We start from the raw sequence: 20,845 nt of genomic DNA, 5'->3' as shown, positions 1-20,845 counted from the left end.
GACGAACGCGACCTCCTGATATCAATTCAGAAGCGTTTGGGGGTAGGTAGGCCGGAGACGCTGATTGATCGATGGAATGCGCTTCTCCGTGACGTTTTTTGGTGTTGCCCTTGTTCTCAACCAGACGTGGCGTCACCGCGCCTCCCTCGGCCTGTCTCTGGAGAACCTAGGGAATCGCTAGGTGCGCTCGCCGTGCCGCAGGTGCGTGGCACGCGGGTATTCACCCCCCTCCCCTGGTCCCCAACAGTGATGCCACTAAATGGCCGACATCACCAGCATACGCCGGGAACAGTATCCCCTCCCCAGAATAATTCCTAGTACCAACCACCGGTCACCACCATTCGGTTCGAGAACTGAGGTTCACGAACCTCTGCATTTCCGGCTTGTGGCTTTCGCCGTTAGTGAGAACATGCACGTTCAGCTTTGGCGACCACAACGCTGCCAACCTAGCTAAAATCTTACGCGGAAGTGCGAAAATGGCCATGGTGCTCTTGCATGCACAGCAGGAAGTGATTTGTGTGTAGACCATCGAGGAGGGAATGTACAAGGATGGTAGGATAGCACAAACGCTAACAAAAAGCAAACAAAAGCTAGTTGGGGCTCAAAACCCATTTTCGGTTCTAGCAAGTACCAACGTTGGGGAAAAGCCACCAGCTGTGGGCGTCTTGCAGTAGGAAGGGTAAGAAGAATGGAAGCTTTCGAGAAGCGGAGGTAAGGCTGCATACAGCGCACGCGGGGTCGCGCCGCCCAGGGAAGCTTTTCTAATGAACTGCGGTATTGCCGAAAGACTGGTCGTTGACCGAGGCAACACCTCCTATGTGTTGAGCAAGGTGGACAAGAGGAACATGTCACTGCCAGTACGAAACGTCAATGTTTTCTTCCAGCAGCGCCTCGAGAAAGGGTTAACTTCTTCCACTCGCCGAGACATTGTGTGGTGCCATTCTCGGGAAGACGCTTCGCATCGCACTGCAGAGCTGACTGCCTTCTCTCTTGTCCGTCTACCAGGCAGGAGCTACTCGCGGCGGTTCCGGCAGGGCAGACGGACAATAGCAGCGGGCAAGAGCGAAGGGGGGCCCCCACCACATGAATGGCATTAGAGGAATGCCACTGGTGTCTCCACTACGGCTCAGCTCGTACTGTTCTGGCGCAGCCTTGGTTGCGGCGTTTCGCCGTAATCGCTTTTCAGCGAAGTGAACACAGCATTCGCAGGAGAGCGCCTTGCTGTCGCTTATTTTCTGGCTCTGACAAGTAAAAAAGACAGCGTGTCATGGCACGCCATCTGTAAGGTTGGCGCTATTCAATGGCCTCTTTCCATTTTAACCGGCGCCGTAATAACGACTGAAAAAGCCGCTCTACGAGCGGCGCGGCGACAGCATCGCGTTCGTTAGCCTGGACGGCGTTCGCTGTTTCGCTAAGAGCTCGTTTCCGTGCTTTTTTTTTACCAAAGTAAACGAGGGGTCTCCCCTATCAGTTGAAGTTCGCGTTTCCGCCCGGTCGTGGCCTGCGGGAAGAAAGCATCCTCCGTGGCCGAGTGCGGATCACCCACAGGTCTGTTGTGGGGAGAGGGAGGGGCAGCATTCGCGCCTCGCGGCTTTCTTCAAAGGGTTAGGCTCGCGGAGGGCGCGGGTTAGCGAAGGCATCCCTTCTCTGACAGGGCCGGTGCCACACGGCGTGGCGCGGTACGGACGATGCCCGGTGGCTGCGCGCCCATTTCTAGCCTCATCTCGGAAGGTTTAGCGGCATCTTACCTGCCCCGAGGGGTCCCTGTTGCGGGAGGGCGTTCGTCGCCGCGTTTCCAAGCTGTGTATGGCACCGAGGCCGGGGCTTTTAGGGAGAGTGCGAAAACATATGTAGTGACGAGGCTCCTCCTGCTCGCGGCTTAAGAATAATTCAACACTTTGCTTTTTTTTTCTTTTCGCGTGGGGAGAGAGCGCGGGGGCGCGCGATGCTCTGCCGCCATCGCGACTCAGAGATTTTTGTCTCGACCGCAGCCAGGCACGCAGACCGTGCTCTCGAGTAGCCGTGGAGTGGGTCCACGGGGCGGCTGGTGGGACATGATGCTGTCATGTATATACTCCTTGTAAATAGTCGTCTGTGTACATAAAACCTATATCAGTGCTCGACAAGAGTCCCTGTCTTTCCTGCAAGTCTCATCCTACTGGCTCAGTACTTCGTTGGAAGGGAGAAGAACGGAGGGACAACCTCTCCGTACAAATAAGAAGAGAAAAGAACCACCCTTTACTCCATCCCTTACGACACCACGCCTGTCGCTCCTCTTCGTACTTCAAGCGTTCTAAGAATTGTAAGAATTAGCCGTTCCGGCCACCAGTTCAAGCAGCGAGAAAAATTTCAGCGCCGCCAGAATCGTAATGCAGGAGCGACGACTCCAGGATTTTCAAACACACTACACCTTCAGACGCCACTGGATGGTGGGATTGACAAAAAACCACAAAAACCCTCCCCCAATCCTTAAGCAAACGCATATATCGCTTACCCACACTCACAACCACTCAATCCCACTCATACGCATTCACTCATGCTCATGTCCACTCACACACATTCCCATTCACTCACTGTTTCCTTGTTTGCTGACAAGTTCTGCCTCACACATGGCTGGAGTTTGCCATTGCTCACCAGTTTTCTCACGTTGGCGCGCGCGCCTAATCTCTGATGCTGAATGCAGCTGATTCGACGGTGACTATGTCTGCCATGGCCAACGTAACGTGTAGCAGTTTTACGCCCCGCAAGAAATCCGCTCTGAGCCGCAATGATGACGCTGCAGCCATTGGCGAGTCAGGAGCACTCGTGAGGCTGCCGAGGGGCTGATCACGTGATCATCCCGTGCGCCCGCCTCGCGCTCGCTTTGTCGTCTTCAGAGCACGCTCACCCGTGGCGTTATTTTATTGCGAAAGCAATACTACGCTAGGTTTTGAGCCTTCAGCGTGGCGCGGCGGTAGTTACGGTTGACCTTTCGCGGAGTGACGTCATACCACCCGCGGAAAAAAAGGCCCCCAGCTCGATCCGTCGGCGGAGGGCGGCGGTAGTCACGGCGGTGAGCCTCGCGCTCCTCTCCCCAGTGGCGCTACAGTCTAGGTGACGTCATACCAGCTGCATAAAAAAGGGCCCCCAGCTCGATCCGTCGGCGGAGGGCGGCGGTAGTCACGGCGATGAGCCTCGCGCTCCTCTCACCAGTGGCGCTACAGTCGAACAGTCGAGGTGACGTCATACCAGCTGCATAAAGAAAGGGCCCCCAGCTCGATCCGTCGGCGGAGGGCGGCGGTAGTCACGGCGGTGAGCCTCGCGCTCCTCTCACCAGTGGCGCTACAGTCGAGGTGACGTCATACCAGCTGCATAAAAAAAGGCCCCCCAGCTCGATCCGTCGGCGGAGCGCGGCGGGTAGTCACGGTGGATCTTTCTCACTGTGTGCGAAGATAGTTTGCCATTTGCTTTCGCAACCTACCGGGCTTAACCAAGCTAAGCCTCTGCCAATTTTTATTTATTTATTTGCCGCCGCGGTGGCTCAGTGGTTATAGTGCTCGGCTGCTGACCCGAAAGACGCTGGTTCGATCCCGGCCGCGGCGGCTGATTTTCTTTGGAGGAGAAATTCTATAGAGGCCGGTGTACTGTGCGATGTCAGTGCACGTTAAAGAACCCCAGGTGGTCGAAATTTCCGGAGCCCTCCACTACGGCGTCTCTCATAGCTCTTTTGGACGTTAAACCCCATAAACCAACCAACCATTTATTTATTTATTTAGTTATTCATTTCGTGTACCCTCAGGGCCACAGGAAGTTTTGAGAGGAGTGGTTAAATAAACTAAAAGAAAAACAACGCACAGCGCAGAAAAGTAATTAGTAATACAGAAATGACGGCTCCTAGTTATATAATGTTGTCTAATGGGTTCTTGATCTGCTGGTTAATAGAATATAATACAATACATACAGTGCAGCAATACAGTGAAAAAAATGCTGGTGGATAAAAAATGAAATAAGTGCTCCTAAAGTTATGCAGTGCTCTCTAATATGGTCTTAAAGCGTTGGTTGTCAATAATTGTAGCGGTTGATGCGGGGAGGTGATTACTCTCAGCAGCTGTGCGGGGAAGCCATTACTGAAACATGGCATTGGTTTTGCATAATGGAATTCTGACTTTGTTCTCGTGATCTAGCCTTGATGAAATGTATTGGGGAGGGGAGGTCAGTTCGTCGCGAAGGGAAGGATGCTGAAATATCTTGTAAAAAAAAGTGAAAGTCTAAGGGCTTTACGGTGGGATGCTAAATATGGCAGGCTAAGATTTAATTTTATTGCAGAAATGCAGGCAGCTCGATTATAATTACAAAGAATAAAACGAGCAGAACTGTTTTGTATTTTTAGGGACGGGCCATCGTGGTTGGACTCCCTCTAACAGTTTTTCACTGCAAATAAAAAAAATGGCATTAAATGTCAATTACGCTATGGCGTCATACCATTAAGGCGGAGCCTCAGTGTCCCCTCCATTTTTTTTCTTCCCTTCTTTTTTCTGACACTTCGAGAGGTCGCCGTTGGGCCTCATAAGCTCCAAGTTACTTCCTCCGGCATGATTGAAGCTAGGACATCATTTACTCCCCATTGTTCTAAGTGCAAAAATACACGCTGTTATAGCTGACCCGCCTATGTGGCACAGTGGCTATGGCATTTGGCTGCTAGGTCACTGTGGCTGCATTTCGATGGAGGCGAAATGAAAGAAATGCCAGTGTGCTACGATGTCATCATCCGAATCAGCTTAAAGGGGCCGAGAAACACAATCTTAGTAAAGCGTTTTCCCTGTTGATTGCATACAGTGAGTTATAATGGTGCTATTAGCGTCGGTAATAACGCGTACATTCCGTTTTTTAATATTTTAATGTCCTCCCAAAAACAACTTCATGGCTCTGATGGTGCCGCCACACAGTGGCGGGTTTTTAGCAGCGGATATGACATCACCTGGCGCGAGCTTGATGACCGGACAAACAGTAAATATACTGCAAATTGTGTAAATAAATAGAGACACATTTTGTCACCTGTCTGCGTTTTATATTAGATCAACAAAAACAATTTGTTTGTCTTAGATAAAAGCCCTGCAAATCAAGTAAAATAAAAATACACCACCAGGGGCGCTCTGGCATGGAAACAACGCTGCCAGTCTCAGCAAGAAGGAGCTACAGAGAGCAGGCAACCATGGAGTACAAACTTCCGCGACGTGCTCTGGCTGGCTGTTTTGATTGGTTGCGCCAGGTGCCGTCATTGGGAGAGCGAAATAGGAGTGGGAAGCCCCGCCAAAATCGAGTTGAGGGCAGCGTTTTGTTTGCTTGTATTTTGAAATTTCTTCACTGATTAACTCCCGTTCCTGTGCATCGATTCCTGTAATTCTTTTTAAGTCAGTATCTGTGTGACATAAAGAACCCACCTGAAGTATAGCCGGTATTCCCCCAGGCAGTGTTTCGCAGCCCCTTTAAGTACGTCCGCTGCAGAACGAAGGCCTCTCTCATCTCCCTCCAGTTTCCCCTGTCCTGTGCCAGCTGTGGCTATAGCCTAATGGGCACTAAAAACTCCCAGGGACGCCCTGCGGATGTTCAGGCTGTCTGCAGGACGTCCGAGGGAGGTTCAGTGCCCACCGGGTAGGCCCGTAAACTTCACAATCTTCGTCCTCCAACCTGGCTCGCTGCTTGGGATCCACTCCGTTACCCCTAAGGGCGATTGGTTACATTCCTTTTGTATTAAATGCATGCCCTGCCCATTTATTCTCGATTCCTTCGAAATTGTTAACTCGCACTTTTCCTGAACCATTCTACTTCCCTCCGGTATCCTTTACATGCCTCACTCCGCAGTTCGCAGTTTAAGGTCAAGCCTTTTCGTTAGCCTACAGGTCTGCCTCATAGGTGTATACGAGATGTAACCGTAAGAAAAATTACCTAAATAAGGCTCCGGCTTAATTGAAACATTCAGAGAGAGCCATGATGTAACTAAGCCGCAGCCTTGTTTATACAGCAATTTTTCCCCTTCCCTTCATTCCTTTCTCTACTACCGCGTCCCTCTGTCTTCTTCCCCATCTTCTTTTCTTTCTTTCTCTCTTCTATTCTTAAAGGAGTATAGACACCTAACTTTAGGGTGCGTGGCGGAGTGGGTGAGGGAACAAACGCTGGTTAATGACATCCTAGTTGAAATAAAGAGGAAGATGTGGGCTTGGGCAGGGCATGTAATGCGAAGGCGAGATAACCGCTGGTCCTGAAGGGTAACGGAGTGGATTCCGAGAGAGGGCAAGCGTATCAGGGGGCGGCAGAAAGTTAGGTGGGCGGATGAGATCAAGTAGGTTGCGGGGATACGGTGGCCGCAACTGGCGAAGGACAGGGTTAATTGGAGAGACATGGGAGAGGCCTTTGCCCTGCAGTGGGCGTAGTCAGGCTGATGATGATGATGATTTTCCTACGCCCGCTAAACCATTAATAATCGAATTTCTTTCTTGTGCCGTTTCAGTTTCAACAGCCGAACGATGACTGTGACGTCAAAGCGTGGCTATAGGTCGACGTGAGGCATGAAAAAGCCTCAATGCAATCACTGCTTCTACATTCGTTGTCATTCCGACCCTTGAGGAAGGCTGGCTTCAACACTGTATATAGTGAATTAAAAAGATGCAGCAGCGATTATATTGCAGTTTTTCCATGCCTCACGTGACTGTTGGCTTCTCTCATATTTATAACGGGCCCCTCATTCCCCTTCCCTTGTTTGCTTAATTGCTTAGCAAGGGCCTCGGTTCTGGCAGCCTTGACGCCATAGGAAGCATAAGAGGGTTCTCACAGAGCTTCCACCCTCGCCGTTCGATGGCGTTCTACGTCACACCAGCGGTAACTCAGGACGTTCTACGTCCGCCGCTTAAGAACGTGGGTGGCGCTGATGAACACTCTCAAGGTTAGGTTATTTGTAAACATAAATACCCCCGAAAGCAGCAGATTTGACAGCCTTCGCCGTAGCTCAGAGGTAGAGCACCGGGCGCGTAATTCGGAGGTCGTGGGTTCGGATCCCACCGGCGGCATGTGGTTGTTTTTTCTTCTGCTTTTCTAATCAATTACCTTTAAGCGATAACATATTCATTAATGTTCTGAGTTGATCAACACCACAAAATAAATAAATTAAAAAAAAATCCCCTGTGCCCCTTGGTTTCTGTGGCTGTTGGCTTCTGTCAACCTCAATTTGACGTCAGAGACATTGTTCGGCTGATGAAACCGGGAGACAGAGAGACACACTTATCCTGTGTCCGGCCAGGGTAAGGCTATAGCAGCACAGGTAATTGGCTCAATATAGGAAAACAATGGTTTCACCCTGTTCCTATGTAGGGCCGGCACTTGCCAATTCATTTCTAATATTGGGCCGATTAATTGTGCTGCTTGGGGAACCCGTTGGGGTCGTCTAAGTCTTTTGATTTGGCCAGCGTATAGGACTACGATTATCTATACTACTATGTTGTGACTTTATACCCAGCAAACCAAAAACCTTTTTGGTTTTTGGTTTTTGGTTTGCTGGGTAGTACTAGCCTGTGCAGGCATTTTAAGTGCCATCTTGACTGCGTTCGTCACCGTGGTGTGGCCCGTATTAACCGGCCTCGGGCTAGGTTGTGAAATGGAAGATGGTACGCGTTGCGTCCGACTAAAAACGCATCACTAAAAGCCGGGCTGTCGGTTTTGCTGTGCCCGTAGTTGTGTCCAGCAACCATTCTGGTCGGAGGCGTCAGTTGCTGCTTATCCAGCGTATTTATGGTTTATGATGGCTTGTATCTGTAAACCGAGCTCGCGGGCTCTCATTACCATGGGTACCGCTGTTGCTACGACCGTGATGGTCGGGTCTCTAGGTTGGGGTCAAATGATTGGGCCTACCATTCTGTCCTCCTTATCCGCAGCCTCCTGCAGTGTGTCTTCCGCCTCCCCGATACAGCCACTGTCTACCCGCAGGCTGATGTCGTCCGCGTAAATCTTAAAGTATATTTCTCGGTTCACCGGATAGCGGCGCCAGGGGTATGTTGAGCAGCAAAGAGGAAGTTACAGCTCCTCGGGGCGTCTATCGGCGCATCCTGTGAAAAGATTGGCTGTGGTTTGACTAATGGCCATCCCTAGTAGAATTGCGGAAGCAACGGCGCGGCAATCGCAGCGGCGGCGGCACCTCTGAGGCACCCGCGTAGCAGACGAGTCGGCGGTGGCCCCAGCGCCGTAGCTGTGCGCTGTGTGACGTCACTCCTCCCGGAGAATGCACTGCTGCTGGAGCAGCGGCGACGGCACCTCTGAGTGGAGTCGGCGGCGGCTCCGTGCTGCTCTGACGTCACTCGCTCCTCGCGCATGCGCAGTTGGGGCTCTCCGGGGCTCCGCAAAATCGCTCACACCTATATAGTGTAGTGTTGCTTTCGCAAGAAAATGCCTTGAAGTAGTTCCATGCTCTGACCGCGCAATGCGTTTCTGCCGGTGTTCGCAGAGCGTGGTCATGTCCCACAGTGCCAAAAGATTTTTTTTTTTTTTTTGGGGGGGGGGGAATTTGAGGGTTAAAAATGCTCGTGTGTTAGGTGTTCTTTTCCGTGTGTGCAGTTGTGTTTCCTTGGGCTGCAGTACGATATCTTGCGCTGACAGCCCGGGCCGAAATCCAAACTGTGTGGGTCAGAAAGCGAAGTGGGGCTGCAGGTTCCTTACAAAAATGCGCACTGAGATGCAATTAACTATTTATGGAGTATATGTGAAGTCTAAAAAGGTATATTAATACCCAAATCCTTATGAGCTTGGTCCATAAAAAGTCATTACGTTCTTGACTGATACGACCCAATATAAATTGAATTGACTACAAGTGAATTAAAACTCAAGCAGCAAAAAATCTATTTACACCCGATTTCTCACGAGTCACTAAGAAGTTAATATGTTCTTGACTGATATGGCCTAATATATGGTCTGCTTTTCATATATTGCCTGCTTTTCCATATGGCCTGCTTTTCCATATATTTTCTATATTATTTGGATTACTTGACTTTAATTTCCCGTCGAACTTGTAATCCTTGTTATTTTTGTTATGTTTTTTATGTTCAAGCGCTTTTGTATGGCCGCTTCACACCACTATCTCCCCCCCCCCCCATGTAATGTCCCAGACGGGATCTTTAAGGGTTCAATAAATGATGATGATGATGATATAAAGTTAACTGACTGTAGCTTAATTAAACTCAATCAACAAAAGTTAAATTTACAGCCGATTTCTCACTGATTATGGAACCAACCACAACCACAGCTTAAACGATTCCCATTTCAGCTGAACAGATTTTATTCATATTATATCGGCTATGGGAGAGGTCACGATGTTGAGTTGGTTGTAGGTAATGACTCGAAAAATACTGTTCATGAGGTCACTTGTCAATGCAAAATCTAACGTATAACTGAAATTCTTTTTTGGTACCAAGAGAAATGGAGGCGTGAAACTTTCTCATGTTGGAATTAAATTGCACAACGTAGCAGAGAGCTAACTTGTGTTACTGATTAATAAATGTGAGAGCACATGTAACGGTGTGGAGGTGCAGCCCTGGGTGTTTCTGCGAACACTTCAAAAAAAAAATTTGAAAAATAGGCTTTTTGGGGTAAAAATATGGTTTGTGCGGCATAGTATTACCAGTGTTGGCGTACACCAGAGAACCGGTCAATCGTCTTAAGTAGTAAGCTGGTTTACTAAATTTTAATAACCTTTTAACTAGTAGAGTTAGACGCCTATAGTTGCATTTAGAGATTTGTAGCCAGCCGTTAGTAATAGCTATATCAGCTTTTAGAATTTCGAAAGCGCGATTACCCGTGGCGCTGAAGTGAATGCTTTGCCTACATGCTTTCGAAAGCGCATGTATTTTGTCGAGCCACAGGGGCGAGGGTAATCGCGTTTTCGAAATTCTAAAAACTGATATGAATTACCATAGTCCTTAGAACTGTGCTATTACTAACGACCGACTACAAATCTCTAATTGCAACCATGCAGTTGCCTATCTCTGATAGTCAAGAAGTTAGTCATCATAATTTAGTTTACCAGCTTAATAAAGACAATTAACCGGCTTTCCGGTGTACACCGACACTGCCGCAAAAGTCATATTTGTACCCAAAAAAAACCTATTCTTGAAAATTTTCGAAGTTTTCCCTGAAACACCTGGTATTTATTTTATTTGGAGACACTGTCAATCCCATTAGGGATTTTTACAGGAGTGGTTCATTTGCTCATATAGGCAGCATTCACACATATGTACAGAAATGTAACCGAAGACTAATACATCAAAAAGGAGGCAAGCTCACGAAATAAAATGGCATTATTTTGATTGGTGCATGGAGTAGAAATATACATGCTGTTAAAATGCCTTGTGCGACCAATATTCGACACCTCTATTGAGAGACCAATATTCAGCTTATTGTAACATGCACAGCCTTTGTGAAAAGTTTGGAACCCAGGGGGTTTGCTTCTCAAGCGTCTGGTTCGTAATGCATCTCCAGCGCTCCAAATTTGCTGAAGGTAAGATGATTTCTGGTCCTGCCTCCTCCAATGGGTAAGGCTGCCACGAACGCTTCAGGAGACCCACTGCGAGGCTTAGAAGCAAACCCCCTGGGCTCTAAACGTTTGACAAAGACTGTACCTTGCGCCCGCGCCTCGCGGACTTCCTAACGCCGTTCAAATCAAGCGCGCAGACTGGCAGGTCACATGACAAGACGAAAAAAAAAATCCGGGCACTATACGCACACCACGCCGTCCGTTTTGTCGTGTGTGCTCGGTCGTTCGGGCATGGGTTGTGTGTTATTGTTTCCAAGATCGATGCTTCAAACTCGTGCTCGGGTTGACTGATGATCGTAGCTTTTGGACCCGCTTGCATAGTACAACTTCCAGCCCTTTGTGAAAAAGTGACCGCGCCGGGAAGCGTGCTGGCTTTTCGTCTTGACGGCACGTTGGGCTTCAACGATTGAAGCCGCTGCGTCATTTATCTTACCGGAAGCGCGTTACAAAAGAAGAAGGCGGTTACTGGAAGGCGTCGAGTCTTCGTTTTCAGGTAAGACCCGTAATGCTGCGCAGGAATGCGTGCAATTTGCCACCGCGCAAATTAACCGGCTAGCTCTAAGGCGAGAAGAAACGGAAGGGATGCGCGCTGTCGTGTTTGTTTTGTTACCCCTAGACATAGTGCACGGTGATTTCTGCGGTGGCAAAATGCACTCTGCATTGAGTCACTGACTAGCTGACCTGTCTATGTTCACAGTGTATCCGTTTCGACGCGAACGCCGTGAAAAAATGTAAACGGTAGGGGTGTGCGAATATTCGGAATTTTCGAATATAATTCGAATATTATATTTTTAGTATTCGTATTCGATTCGAAATCCAGGTATTCGTGTTGTTTCGAATATTCGACACGACGCGAACATTCGTATCTAGCCGAATATTCTATTGCGAGCACCGGCGAGCATCGACAGAAACATAACAACATGGCGGCGCCCAGAGCAATGCGTAACTATATAGCGTAACGTTGGGCCACGCAGTAGATGACTGCACTGGTGAGCTTCTTTGTGGCTATACCTGCGAAGCTGGTATAGTTAGAGTTGTGCACGAAATACTTCGCAATACGAGCCAGTTCAGTGCCAATTGAGAGGGCATTTTCTGTGGCTGGAGAAGTCGTTTCAGCTAGAAGGGAACTACTTCTGCCTGACCATGTGGAGCAGCCGGTTTTCCTTCACGACAGCCTTTTATGTTCATCCCAGCAACGCGCTTTTGTGCTTTTGGCAAGCTAGCCTTGATCAATGCGGTGTACTAGCGATCTTCTCTGATATTTCCACTCTTCTAAGAACAATGTTCGAGACTTTGATACTTTTTATGCAGCCACACAGACCTTTTGTGCTCATTTCATCACTGATAGTTGAACTGTGATGTTCTTGGCGCTCATATAAATGTTTTGTAGGGGTTAAATGCGTATGTCCTTGATTATTCGATATTCGATTCGATATTCGGAACCAAGTATTCGTATTCGATTCGTATTCGAAAAAATTGATATTCGCACACCCCTAGTTAACAGACCACTGCGGCGACCCGCATTGGGGGAAAGCGAAAGCATTGATGCCTCCTTCGCACTCGTCGCCTCTCTTTGCTTCACTTTTGACTGTTTGCCTCTCTTTTTACTTCCAATTTTAACGTCTATCGCTATTTTCACGTTCTCGCACTACATGCACGTCCGGGGCTATTTTGACGTCTAAGTGATCTTTTGTCTTCTGATTAATTATTTACTCCAGATCAATCAAATTTGGTGCACAACGTTATTTTATCATCCTATGTCACTTGGTTGTGTTTTCCCTCCACAATTTTGACGCCTCGTACTGTTGTCACGTCCTCGCACTATATCGACGTCCGATACTATTTTGACGCCTTTTGGACATTTTTGGCTTTAATTAATTAACTAATTATTCCACAGCGACCACATTTTGACGTGCATCATCCTCACATCATCCTCGATCACGCACAGTCATTCTTTTTCGCTTAACTCTCACACAAATTGAGGAAACGCCGCCGACACGTTTTGCGGACACGAAACTATCGACTTAGCCAAGTAATGCTTTCGCTTTAATAACCTAAAATTATTATTCGATGGACTTGTGCACTGCTGTCTGCGCCCATGTTTTTCATCACTATCTGCTTGCAGTGGTTTGCCGATAGCTCACGCCACATGGCCTGTTTAGCGTTGCATTATGTGCTGCGCGTATATGCGTCGGTATAGTTGCTTGATGTGGCTTTGTGCGCTTTGAACACACCTATGCGAGACGATTACACCGGCTGTCGAGCTCATGGGGTATGCTGTGTTTGCTCTGCATTCGATGCAGCTAACCCATAGCTAACTGCCCGCCTTTGTTGCCGGTAGTATGCGCCATGCGGTCTCTTGCGCTGCATAATCCGCTACGCTAGTACACGTCAGGGCTTGACATCCAATGCACTTTGCTCGATACGACATCGACTCGTATTCGCTGCAGTGAATTGTGCAACACGTGACTAAGCGACATGCGCTACTGGCCACTAGCTGTGGCCGGCGATTAATTGCGTTCGAATCAAAAGCACACTGAACCCATCGTCCCTCAAGGCTGAGCAGTCGGTGCAATCGCCTCGCAGTGGTGTGTTGCAAGCTCAAAAAGCCACACAGAGTAACAGGGTGTATGGACTCGTATTAGCGTAAATGGAGGAGTGGTGCGGCTTCCCCAACGAGAAAACTGTGCAGCTGTCAAATGCTTTTAGTGGCAGGCGACCGCGAAGACAGAACCATCGTCGGATGTTGAAGAATGAGTAGCCTGAAAATAGGAGCGCTTTGTAGCCTTTTCATAGAGCCCTTTCAGATTAAATATTTTTGAAGAACCCGAAACAGTGCAAAGCGTTACCATCTGCCAAGACCCTTCACGAGGAGAGTACATAATAGTTGTATACTGCCAGTGCTCCCCTGTGGGGCTGTGTTTCAGAGGGTAACGGAAAGACTTGAAATTAAGTAGACGGCAGCACGGATAGCTACACTGTTAGCAAAAAAACACCCAAAAGGGAGTAAATGGCTTGTCCTCTAACGCACACACAAAAGGAGTTTTTTTACTCCCTTATATAAGGGAGTTATTTTGGAGTATAAATGGAGTTACTTTGGAGTGAAAAGGGAGTAAATATTTTACTACCCACACAGATGGAGCCCAAAAATGGCGTCATGTTTATTTATCCTCATTCAGGCTCATTCTTACAGCAGTGACAGCGGCGGAAACGGGCAGTAGCTCTGCGGCCCGCCGGCAACCTAACTTGGGAAACTGCGCTGCTCTAATGTGACCCCGCGTCACGCATTCTTTCCGCCGTCTGCTAGCCCAGTGGCGGCGTACGCGGCAGGCGTCGTCTGCTTGTCGTCTCCTTTTGCTGTACGAGCTCGTTTCGTTGGCCATGTTCGTAGATAAAAGGATGTAACATTATAATCAGTAGCTTGAAAACTGAAAAGGAGCCGCTGAGTCACGGTTATGCACCACGCTATATTTGACCCAAAACCAGACCAGAAAAGATGAAAATACACCTTATGGTAGTTTGTAATGGCAGTGTTGCTTTCATATTCACTTCATTAAGGCTTGGCTTTTCAATATGACTGAGAAAAAATGTGGCCTCATGAGCTCAATCAAGAGCTCAGCGTTGACACTATGTTCTATCACAGTTCCATGTACATGCAACACATAATCTGCTGCAATACATTGCGAGAACCACACTGTAAAAAGCCTGTGAGAATTAGGCCTGTAACGGAGTGGCGACACAAACAAAGGAAAGTCAGGTATCGTTAGAGCACTGGAGGGTTCACAGGAGCAATTGAATTATGTAACGTACTGCAGCGGAAAACGGCGACAAGTCGATATCTTGTACCGTGGCAGGCGCCCGTGAAAGAGCAGAAGTCAGCAGAGATCCAGCGATGATGGTAACCAAGCGGTCGTCACTCACCGCCGTTATCCGACAACTGACTAAAAGCAGACGAGACGCTAGGCGGCGGGGCGGATTGCACAAAATGGTGTGTTTATTTTACTCCATTTCGGCACTGGTGGATTATTTGGCACAATTAACTCCCTTTCTAGACTGCACTGTAAACAAAAATATACCCAAAAGGGAGTAAAAATGGTGGCGGCCAACCCTTTTTACTCCATTTGTGAAAACATTTACTCCATGAGTGGGGAGTAAAAAGGTGGACTGTCCTCCATTTTACTCCCATGAGGGAATAAGGGAGTAAAAATAAGGATTTACCAGCATTTACTCCAGTCTAGAAAGGGAGTTAATTGCGCCAAATTGTGCGAGCAGTTAGCTGACGGCAGCATCCGATCGCGACAGCTGGCATAGCACCACAGCGCAAAACAATGCAACAAGGCTATCGCCAATACCCGCCGATCAGAGATAATGGGATTCCACACAAGCCGATTTTCCTCAAAAACGGGTTCCGCTGTCACCCGATAAGAGCGCAACGAGGCGACCTGTGAGCATAACATCGACCAGGCAGCCACGGCGCTGTCGGAGCAACCAGGTAGTAACAAAAGGCGAGGCCTTTTTAACGATCCCTGCGAAATGTGAACACCGAATACAGCGTCTACTCAGTTTCGTCCTTTAAAAACGGGGCAGCTATAATAATCAGTGCTGGGACGCTACGATCTACGGGTAGCAAGCCTGGCCTCCGGATGGCAGGCACGAAAGAAGATCTCCGGAAGAACCTGACGAAGTGTGGCGAAGATCTTATGCTTGCAATTTATCACTGCCGGTGACGTCTTCGCTGCAGTTGCGGTGACCAGAATTTCACGATAAAGCCCCGCAGTCACGGTGGTTGCACTACGTCCGCCATATTCCACAACAGAAGCATTGTCGCCAGACTGCTGCCTGCCGTTCTCGTTGAAGTCAGCGAGTTATGAATGTAAGGCCGTTGTGGGATGCAGAGAGCAGTCACAGAACAGTTATGTAACGTATTGAAGTTCCGGCTAGTTTATTGTTCAATATTCGTTGTCCCGTCTCGTAATTTCTTCTGTCTGCGTCTTTATTTTGCTGCGCTGTTGAGAGCAGGGTGTCGAACCGGTATTTTTTCGGGTTCGGTTCGGGTTCGGGTTCACGCCTTTCGGGTTCAGTTCCGGATTCGGCTCCAAAGGGCCATTCCGTTCCGGTTCGAACCGGTTCGGACCGTCTCGAACCGGTTCAAACGGGTTCAAACGGGTTCAGGACAAAAAAAGTTACAACGCAGATGGGTTTCAGTGATATGCGTTTTCCTTTTTCTTGCACATCGCTATACAAAATAAAAAAATGGAAAGATTTGTTTACGAGAACATAAAAGTGGGCTCGTTGGTAACGGTTGCTTAAGCAGCGTAGGAAACAGGACAAACGGAAGTCTGGAGACGGCACAGACGCCGACTAAAAACTGGTTATTACATTCTCGGAAAAGCATATGAAGGCGCAGGACACAGGGAACAATAAAAAAAAACAAAAGAGCAAAAATTAAAACTAAAAAACATACTGCGCATGCACATCGTAGTCGAGTCATGAAATCTTTTTCAATGAAATTCGAAGGCTATATTCCAGAAAGCCTGGCTCATTATCTACGAAATTGATGCATGGTGAAGCAACACGCTCATCTGTATCAGTATAGTCAGATTAGAAGCTTGGGCGTGTTGGTGATGGTTGACATGCCACATAGCGCTAAAAAGACATGGACACAAGAGAGACACAGGACGGGCGCTATCGCCCGTCCTGTGTGTTTTTCTGTGTGTCCGTGTCTTTTTAGCGCTATGTGCCAAGTGAATCATCTGCATCCTTCATGATCATAAAGGCCTCCACCATCTCCCTAAAAATTCGATCAGTGTGATTAAACAGGAGATTTGTCTTTCTAAGTGGGGAAGCAGATGAGCGTGTTGCCACACCATCTATCAGTTTGGTAGTTAAGGAGTCGGGCTTTCTTGCATTGTGTGAGGTCCAGGAGTTGGGGGAGTGCCGTCTACAATCGAAGATACTCTTCGAATTGCGTTGAAAAAGACGTCACGACTCGACTGTGATGTGCATATGCAGTGTGGTTTTTAAGTTTTAACCTTTGTTTTTTTTTGTTTTTTTTTTTTTTTGGGGGGGGGGTTGTTTCCTGCGCCCTGTGCCTTTATATACTTTTTCCAGAATAAAATAACCAGTTGTTAGTCAGCGCTCGTGTCATCTCCTTTCTTCCTTTTGTCGTGTTTACTGCGTTACTTGACACGAAAAAATTGTTCAATGCGAGATGTTCTCACTTTACCAATTTTATTTATTGCCGCCGCGGTGGCTAAGTGGCTATGGTGCTCGGCTGCTGACCCAAAAGACGCGGGTTCGATCCCGGCCGCGGCGGCTAGAATTTCTTTGGAGGAGAAATTCTTGAGGCCCGTGTACTGTGCGATGTCAGTGCACGTTAAAGAACCCCAGGTGGTCGAAATTTCCGGAGCCCTTCACTACGGCGTCTCTCATAGCCTTAGTCGCTTTGGGACGTTAAACCCCACAAAACCAAAAACCAAACAATTTTATTTATTGTCCGCAGAAAAAGACGAATTTACGGTAAGAGCCGCAAAATAAAATGAACTCGAAATAAATGAAAATCGGCTGTGTATATACGCTATTATCCACCTTATGAGGTGCAGGACGAAAAGCCGATACATTTTGAATCTACAAGACCCTCCTGCTTGAGCTGTTTGGGCGACCCCGTAGCGCGAGTAATAGGTCTCGTACGCAGTGTACTTACGGCCCCGTAAGTACGCAGTGTATTTACGGGGCCCCAAAATTGCCGCCGCACGCGCCCGCTACGTTCCCGCGCACTACTGAGAAATGAAACTGTCATGTATCGGCACGTATACATACAGACAGATACCTTTCCGTCACATCGAAACCGACTTGCCAGTCCCCCCTCCTTTACTACATGGTAAGAAAATGTTCGAGAATCCCTCCATCGCCCATCGACCACCTAACGAGAGCCTCGTGGGAGCACTGGCTCTCCCTAAAATAAATAACTTACCAAACATATTTTATTTAAATCACCTATTCGACATCGCCTTTGTGACTGACGTTATATATCCTGAACCCCTATAGCTCAGTATCTTCAAAAACTCAGCTAATCGTGACTTCTCACTATAGTAAAGTACGAAATTTGTTCGTGATACAATGTTTGGGACTCTTCCTGGGGCGCTATCAAAAGGCAACCTTTGCGTCCACAGAATTTTTTGCGCCCTTGATAGAGTGATACATATGGCGTTAATCTGGCGTGCACTATTTGTCCACCAACTTGTTTCATATATTTATTTCCAAAACTAAAAACAACCCCTTTCTGGCAGCTATGCTTATTTGGTTAGTAAGTGCTTGCCTGTCTTTTCTGGACATGCTCGCGAGTGCTGATTCATTCTGTTTTCTCACTCTTGGCTTTTACTTACCTGTACGGCCTCTCCACAAGGCAGATGACAAATGTTGCGATCGGTCATTACTTCCTGTACCCATACATCTACAGCCTTACCTTAACTTTCTTGATACTAGTGTATTAAAGCGACGTCAGCGGATGTACAGTGGAGCCCACTTTAATGGCCACAGATATAACGAACGCTCGCTTATTTCGAACGGGTGTGGTGCTACCGTGAAAATATGCATAAGGGCAACAGAAATTCGTCGCAGATACAGCGAACAACTCTGGCCACACCACTCCGTTATAGCGAACGAGGTGGCGTGGTGAACTACCCCGAGGTTGTGGAGGTCGTCCTTCCGGTAACCACGCAGATGAAATAGCGCCTCTCAACCTTCAGCCCCGGTCATGTCAGCCCAGAAATTGAATTAAAAAGCGGCACTGCTGTGCGCAGCGCTAACCGGAAGGTCCGGCGTCCGGTAACACTGTAAATGCTAATGTAAACATGGTAACGATATGCTATAATTCTCTATTGAAATAGTAAGTAACCGCCGGCCAAACCCGCGTCGATGGCCAACGAGGGCAATCATTGCCTACGCGTTCGCCGGCTCGGCAAAGCATCCTGAGTAGAAGAAGCGCCGTGCGCGTGAGACAGGGGCATCGTCAAAAGCGAAGCTACTGACAAATCTCGCGGATCAACTAAACACAGCGATTAGATAATTTTTGAAATCCTTGCGGGCCATCCCAGTCACGTGGTATGCGTAGCCTGCCCAGTCGTCTCAAACTTTGGCGCCGCTGCAGCGTGCAGACATTGTCATATAGCTGACAGGGCAACGGATGCATTCTGCGCCACAAGCGCTGCACTACTTCGTCGCTGCATCAGCCCAGTAACGACAGAAGAAGCTCTAAAACACGCGTGACCAGATGATTGCAGATTTCTGGCAACGCTTCGTTGATCCATAGCCGACCAGATGTTTCCTCGGATAACTACGTTCCTGCGGACCACAAAATCGCAGTAGCGCCTGCTCTGACGGAGACGTTGAACACCAAGTGCGAGCTCTTCACTTCATCCATGATTACTTATACCCCGTCCCTAAATTTGATAGTTGGCAGCAAGGTCTCGAGGAGGATTAAATGACCGCCCTAGATAGCCTTGAAAGAGCAGCGGCAGGCTCTGCTTTGCACAAGTAGGCACGCATAACGCAGCTTTGTAAGAAATAATTGCCACTTTTAGCGGCCTTAGTATTTTTGGCTGTTGTAAGAAGAATCCACTTGTTACGAACATCAGATATAACGAATGGAACCTGCGGGACCGTCAGGTTCGCTATAAGTGGGCTTGACTTAGTTTTAATCGGCCACAAAACCCTTTTTCCCCCTTCAGACATGGACCTTACATGTTTGGACTAACTACCTTCGCACCAAAGGGGCGTTTGTGCCGTAGTCAGTGCATTTCAACCTGCGCGAGCAACGAGAAACAATTTCAGCAATAAAATGACATTTTTGTCATGATGCTGTATCCTTTAGAACATACTTAAGCAGTCTCTTAAAAAACCCATTGACATCATACATTTCATTATAACATTTATGTCTGCGATGAAAAACTTGAATTCCGTGCGAACTCTTCGTGTTCATAGGACGCAGAACCGCCGCGTTCCACGAGGTCACTGTTCAAACACAGTGCACTTCAACGCAGGAGGAATATGCTGCGCAAGTTCAACCTCCTGACTAGTTCCCCTTTCATGGCGTGTGCACCGTCTGGAATTTTCACGTGCGGGCGGACGCAGGGAGTTATGGTGACGTGAGGCCTTATGACGAGATCGCTGAATTTGACGCTGTCAAGTAAGGCATAAGGAGGGTCAGAGAGGTTCCAAATATTCCGTGCAACAACCATAAAAAGAAGCCTACAAGATAGCCGAATAGCCTAAAGCATCTGTAGAGAGAGTTTTCTGTTGCGCCGCCATTAGTACGAATCCCACTCAGAGGTAAGACTAGAGGTAAGTCAGAGGTAAGACTATGCATACTCTTTTAGTTGTTCTTTTTACTGCGTTAGCAGTATAGCCTGATTTCCCAAAAATAACCGCGTTGCGTGCGTGCAGCCTCCATCCTTCATGCACACTCCGGTGGACGAAACATCAGGGCATTCACTGGTAAAAATGCACCTTCAAAAACTTTCACCCATCTCACCACCCCCCAATACCCACCTGTACCCTATATAGCCGAGGCAGATTGTTGTGAAGGCTGAACGTATTCAATCGCCCAAGCGTTCTAAGAAAAAAACCCACTAACAATCATAAGCCTGTCGCGTCAGGCAATAAGAACGGGAAATATGACTGCGAAAAGTAGATATAAGTCGCCAGAGAATTCAAGATCGAGCAGTGCGAGAACAGCGCATGGAGCCGCACCCTGGCGACTGGCAGAAATTTTTTCTTAGAAGCAGAACATTTCAGCGAATCGGCATAACGAAATCACTTCATCGTAGTTACATTGCATCGCAGTAGCATCTTTTTGGGCGTAATCACTATCGCATGCCAGCGAGCGCATGTATTTCCGCATTGCCCTTTTGTGTAATTGGTATTTAATTTTTTTCCTTTTTAGTACATCTCCACCGTTGCCAAAAACCCGCCTTTCGTTGCTTATTTCCGTCGCGCGCAAACGAGAATATGCGGATTCTAAAGAAAAAAAAGCTGCACCAATTTATACATCCTTCTTTTGGTAATACTAGTAGTAATATCTCAGGTTTAACGTGTCGAGTTGACATTGGGTCTATATGACAGACGGTGTAGTGGAGGGCTCCAGATTAACGGAGACCAGCTGGGGATTTTCGACGCGCGACAGACCAGGCTGGTTTTTGTATTTTTGGAATCGGCAGCCGAGCTCCACAGCCATTGAGCCATTTTTTTTCTTTATTTCCCTACAGGCTCATCGTGAGGGGTTTTATTTAGAAC

General features: G+C 47.9%; 1 protein-coding gene across 1 annotated transcript in view; it reads left to right on the top strand.

Moving 5' to 3' along the window:
- LOC149366670 (flap endonuclease GEN homolog 1-like) overlaps nt 1-20,845 on the top strand; it is a 517,650-nt gene that overhangs the window by 234,763 nt on the left and 262,042 nt on the right. The window lies entirely within an intron of this gene.

This window comes from Amblyomma mixtum, chromosome 1 (genome assembly GCF_055824585.1).
Source record: "Amblyomma mixtum isolate Tamu chromosome 1, ASM5582458v1, whole genome shotgun sequence".
NCBI lineage: Eukaryota > Metazoa > Arthropoda > Arachnida > Ixodida > Ixodidae > Amblyomma > Amblyomma mixtum.
The sequence above is the reverse complement of the archived record's forward strand: the minus strand, read 5'-3'. Positions and strand labels throughout refer to the sequence as shown.